A 5,808-nucleotide genomic window follows, 5' to 3' on the forward strand; every position below is an offset into this window, starting at 1 on the left:
GCCGACCCAGAAGTTGAGATGCCTTTCCTCTTGTGGGCCTTGAGACCCTTGGGTAGTATCTGAGCTGCGTCTGCGTCCATATCTGCAATGAAAAAAAAAGATCGGCACAGCTTAGAAACAGAATAAGAGAAAAAGGAAGCAGCGAATAACTTGAGAAAGAAAAAATACCGACAGGGTTGAGAGGGCTCAAGCCGACATTGAATAAAAGTTGCTCCTTCAGAAGGTCGGGGAAAAGAGGAGCTGGATAAGTTTTAAGTTTATTGAAGGCTTCAAGGTCGTCCTTTCCCAGGCTAGAAGCCCGATGGACGAAGTCCCTCAGGGACCCCTAGGGGGGCAACCCCAGCATCAGGGTTGGGCATCGGACGTAGAAGTACCTCTCCTTCCAGTTGTGGATAGAAGAGGGGGGCACCTTTCAGCAACCCCTTTCTATCGAACTGGAGAGAGAAGTACCACCAGTCCTTTGTCGAAGGGTGACACTTAAAGGTATAAAAGTTTCTAAATAAGAGAAGAGTTGGCCGGACTTCAGCTAAACGACAGAGGGAAAGAAATACTATCAGAAATCTAAAGGAGTTCGGCGCTACAGAAACTAAAAAAATATTTAAAAAGCGAAAAGAACAACAACAAAAGGTGGGAGTGGAAGTCGAAGCCCGACGTGGAAGGCTTCCTGGTATAAACAAAAGCGGCCAGGGGGAGGGGCGCTAGCCCGGTCAGTTGGCCCGAGAAGCTCAAGCTTATACTCCGGAGGAACCCCGTACTGAATCTTAATCAGCAAGAGTTCGTCCGAGGTCAAAGAGCTGGGAATGCTATCTGTTACAAAGATCGAACGAGGTTCAATCCTAAGTATGGGTTCATCTACAGTACTAAGATTTTGGGGGGCTGGAGCTGACGAACTTCTAGAACTGCTAGAGGAGGAAGTATTGGAGGACATTTTGAATCAAATAAAAACCCCAAAAACTCCTGAAAAAATTAAAAAAAATAGAAAACAAGGTGCTCACGGAGAAACCGAATGGACGGAATGCAGAGGAGGAAAAATGGAAGAATAGCAAGAAAAAGAAGGGTCCCGAAACTAACCTAGGCTGGTCCGAGAGGTGCAGGAGGGCAGCGAAGATGATGGAGGTCGACCTGAAGGGCGCCTAAGATCGAGAGGGATGCTAGAGGAGGACGAAGCTCTCGAGGAAGAGAGGGGACCGAAGAAAAATCTCAAGCAAGATGAAACCCCTGAAAAAGGGGGACGGATTTAAATAGACCTCAGGATCTGACGCAATAATGATTGCAGATCTCCTTTGGCCGACCTACAACCGCCGCGTGTCCCACTCGTCGTGGCAGACGGCTGACGACTGACAGAATCATTATTGCACCGTACCTGGGGCGACGCTCCAGCAGAAATTTTGAAAAAATCTTTTCGGGTCGCCTCGATTTGAAGAGACTCCAGCACCGGTGCGCCAAACGCCAAAATATCTGAAAACAATCGAGTACGAAAATCAAGGGGGGCAACTTCGGCTGTGAAAATTTCTCTATACTTCATTCAAAACCCAAACTCGGAAGTAGGAGGACTAGTGTTGGGTATAAAATAACCCCAGCCGAAGTTCGTAAAAGGACAACCCTCCTAGGACTCTTCCGGCTTCTGACCTTGTGCGGCGTCTTTTTGAACTCCCTCGATCGATCGAGCTTCCACAATACCATCCGGACTCCTCCAGCAGTCGACCTTCCACAGTGTCCTCCAGATTCCTCCAACGGACGAGCTCCTACTGTACCCTTCAGACTTCTCCAAATAATGAGCTCCTTCAGTCGTCTATCAGACTGCTCCAAATGCTCTCTGGGCTTCACTATCAGCCAATTTTCTACAGTGATCGACTACTCTCCGAATCTCTTCCAGACTTCCTCCTGTCACGATCGACTTTACTCCGAGCTTCTTCCAGACTTCGTCAATGTCCGAGCTTCTCCAGCAGTAGGACTTCTACAGTAACCAGACTCCATCCAAGTTTCTATAGTGGTCGATCGCCTTCCGAATTTCATCTGAGCTTCTACAGTAAGTGAATTCCGTCCGAACTTCTATTGCAGGCGGACTTCAGTCGAGCTTCTATAATAAGCGGTCTCCATCCGGGCTTCCACAGCAACCGGTCTCCATCCAAGCTTCTACAGTAAGTGGCCTCCTTCCGAACTTCTGCAAGAACTGGACTCCGTCCGAACTTCTACAGTGGATGGATCCCAGATGAACTTCTACAATGGACAGGCTCCAGTAGCCGAATTTCTACAATGACTGACTGTCTCTGGTGTCTTCCGTACCTCTCCAGCCATCAACCTTCAACAGCGCCAATTGGACTTCAACAGTGCCAACCAGACCCCTCCAATGGACAAATTTCCTCCAGACCCCTCCAGTGGTCGACCTTCCATAGTGTCCTCCAGACTCCTCCAATGGACGAACTTTCACAACGTCTTTCGGACTTTTCTATCGGTTGACCTTCTGCCGGATTCCTCATGCAACCGGACCTCTCCAGCGGACAGTCTTCAGACAAGCTTCTGTATCAGACAAATTTCAGACGGACTTCTCTAGCAATCGGACTCCAGCCGAATTCCTCCAACAAAAAGTTTCCGTCCGGACTTCTACAGCAGACGACTTCCGTCTGCAGCATCAACGCCTAAGGCACCCAACAATAGTTAACCCGTCAGCAACCTCGAAAATATCCGAGCTTCTCTTAGATTGCTGAGACAGAGAGCTATTTCGCTCCACCAGACGTCCCAATCGAGCTTCGATCGTCCGGCCCGAACTCTCCGGCAAGTCGCGACAACGGACACCACTCCACTCTTTGTAACAAACTCCATGTGGCCCCATCACTCTCCCGCAAGTCACGACAATGGACACCACTACTCTCCGTAATAAACTCCACGTGGCCCCGAACGGCCCACTACCAGGCAGTTACGGACGTCGCTGTCAATCGGTTATGCTCTCCCGTCTATAAAAGAGACCCCCCAGATACGTTCTCCTCTAAGCTCTAAGCACTATCTCTAAACTTTGCTAAAATCCCATTCGAGTGCTCCATTTTTGTTGAAGCAGAGTACTGACTTGAGCGTCGGAGGATTTTATCGGAGCACCCCGAACTCCGGTTTAGACTTTCCTTGTAGATCCCGATGGCAGCCGTGATCTCTTCGACTCCAGTTTTTCCGGCATCGATGAAATTTTGCACCAATAATAGAAAACATACTTTTCATGCTGCCAGCTTTTAGGACCAATTGACGTGGCCACGGTCAATTAAACAAAACCTCTAAACCTAATTAGTTTATTTTAGCTCTTTATTTTAACATGCTCTTCCGTTTGGCCTATCTGAGCGGTACATCGAACGTGCTCACGGTGCAGTACACCTGTTGCAGCATCAACCATCATGGGGCACATTTCAATTTCACGTCGGACTCTGTAAACGGAGCCATTTTATCTGCGGTCAAAAAAATCTGCTGTTCCATGCGTAGCAGCATCTCCTCCATCCCTCTCCTCATGGCACCCCTGACGTCCAAACCTCACCCATCCTTTGGACTTTTCTGGTTCAAGCCGCCAGGCCGACCACGACGGCTACCCGCGCCCACCTTCTTCGAATCATCAGCGATAAATAAACCAACAACCAACCCTCCTTTTCCTCCCAGAAGACAAAACCGATCGAAGCCATGGCCGAAAAATCCACCGCTCTCTCCCTCGCCGACCGGGTGGCCATCGTCACTGGCGCGTCTGGCGGCATCGGCCGCGCCGTCGCTCTCCACCTCGCCGCGCTCGGCGCCCGCCTCGTCCTTGTCTACTCCTCCAGCTCCGCCCGGGCCGACCTCCTCGCCGCCGGCCTCAACTCTCCCTCCCAAACCCGAGCTGTAACGGTCCAGGCCGACGTCTCTGACCAGGTATCGGTCCGCTCCGTCTTCGACCAGGCCGAGCAGGCCTTCTCCTCCCCTCCACACATCCTCGTGGCCTGCGCTGGCGTCCTCGACTCCAAGTACCCCACCCTCGCCGACACCTCCGTCGAGGACTGGGACAAGACCTTCGCCGTCAACGTCAAGGGCACCTTTCTGTGTTGCCGCGAGGCCGCCAACCGGCTGCTCCGTGGCGGAGGGGGGACAATCATCACCTTCTTGTCTTCAATAGCGGGCACGCTGCTCCCCAATGACTCGGCCTACGCCGCGTCCAACGTCGCGGTGGAGGCGATGACAAGAATCCTGGCGAAGGAGCTTCAAGGGACAGGGATCACCGCCAACTGCATCGCGCCGGGGCCGATCAAGACGGACCTCTTCTTCGCCGGAAAGAGAGGAGAGGAGATCGAAAGGGTGATCCAGCGGAGCCCGGGGAGGATCGGCTAGGCCACGGACGTGGCCCCCTTGGTCGGATTCTTGGTCAAGGACGAGGCCTGTTGGGTCAACGGCCAGGTGATCCGAGTCAACGGAGGCTTTGTGTAAGGAAGAATTTTGTTCCTTTTGTATCAATAATAATAAAAATAAAGCTTTCTATTATAAGAGCTATTTCTTGTTTTGTTTGATCTATAAGCAATATGGAACCAACGCGGAAGAGAGCTTCTTGGAAGGGCTAATCTCTCTATTTATCCGTTATTGCAAGACGGCAATGGCTGAATTTGCAAACTAAGTTTCTGATCGGAGTTGGCTCCAACAGGGATCATCTGATATTTAAGTCAGAAATCTGAAATAAAAAAAGAGTGAGTATGAGGGGAGAGATTGCATATTTTGATGGTTGCCTGTGAGCTAGTATTTATAGGCAAAACCCGGACGCCATTAAAAAGTGGGGGCATGCGGCATTCTCTCCACCATATCGAGGTCAATGCTCTGATATCACCACCCTAATTTTGCTAAATAATTTTGCTAAATTTAATGGTTGTTTATTGCCTTATCTACCCTGTTTAACACTACAAGAAGAGGACCTTTAGCAACGACGATTAGTGATGGCAATTATGCCGTCGCCAATAAACATTTTTACCGATCAACAATGGTGACCAAAAGAGAAGCCGCTGCAAAAAAAAATATTAGTGATGGCTTTTTTTATTTTTAGCGATGCTTATAAGCATCGCTAATAACTAGTAATTTTAATTAATTTTATTTGATCGGTAAGTTTATTAGTGATGGATATTAGCGATGGCATTATGCCGTCACTAATAACAAATTTATTAACGATGACTAATTTTTTTTTAGCAATGCTTATAAGCATCGTCAGAAACACTGAATAGTATTAGCCACCACTTTAGCCGTCACTAATACCTCTAAACTAGCCCATCATCGATTCCCTGCCCCCTCGATTTTTGGCCTCCTCATGGGTTTTAGCGTCCCCCCCTCATTTTCCCCCACCACCCTCTCGGTTATCTTGCTTGGCTCCCCCATTGGCGACCGACCGACCCCCCACCACCCTCTTGTTCTCCCTTGATTTCTCCCACCACCCCGCCCTCGATTTTCATCATCCCCATCGACGATCGACCGACCACCCCTCTCCCCCTCTTCTAGTTCCCTAACTCACGTATGCCACCATCTCCGCTGGTATCCCTACGTCGCTTCCCTGTGGCTGCCATTTGCCTGCTGGATTTCCTACGCCGTATCCCCTCTCGATTCTCTAGCACACGCCCTCTTTGTCCATATGTCGTCGCCTCCTCCTTTGCGGTCCCTGTGCCGTCAGAATCCCTGCACCGTCATTTTTTTGTTGGATCTGTTGTTTTCTTATCGGATCCACCGCCCCCTTGCCAGATCTACCGCCCCCCTTATCAGATCCACTCTCCCCGTGCCGATGATGCCATTCCCTTGCTGGATCCGTCATTCCCTTATCGGATCCACCGC

At 50.0% G+C, this 5,808-nt stretch overlaps 1 pseudogene; it reads left to right on the top strand.

The window, feature by feature from the left end:
• The first annotated feature begins 3,462 nt into the window (after positions 1–3,462).
• LOC105034511 (NADPH-dependent aldehyde reductase-like protein, chloroplastic) lies at positions 3,463–4,490 on the top strand (annotated as a pseudogene).
• The last annotated feature ends 1,318 nt before the right edge of the window (positions 4,491–5,808 follow it).

This window comes from Elaeis guineensis, chromosome 11 (assembly GCF_000442705.2).
Source record: "Elaeis guineensis isolate ETL-2024a chromosome 11, EG11, whole genome shotgun sequence".
In the NCBI taxonomy this organism is placed as follows: domain Eukaryota; kingdom Viridiplantae; phylum Streptophyta; class Magnoliopsida; order Arecales; family Arecaceae; genus Elaeis; species Elaeis guineensis.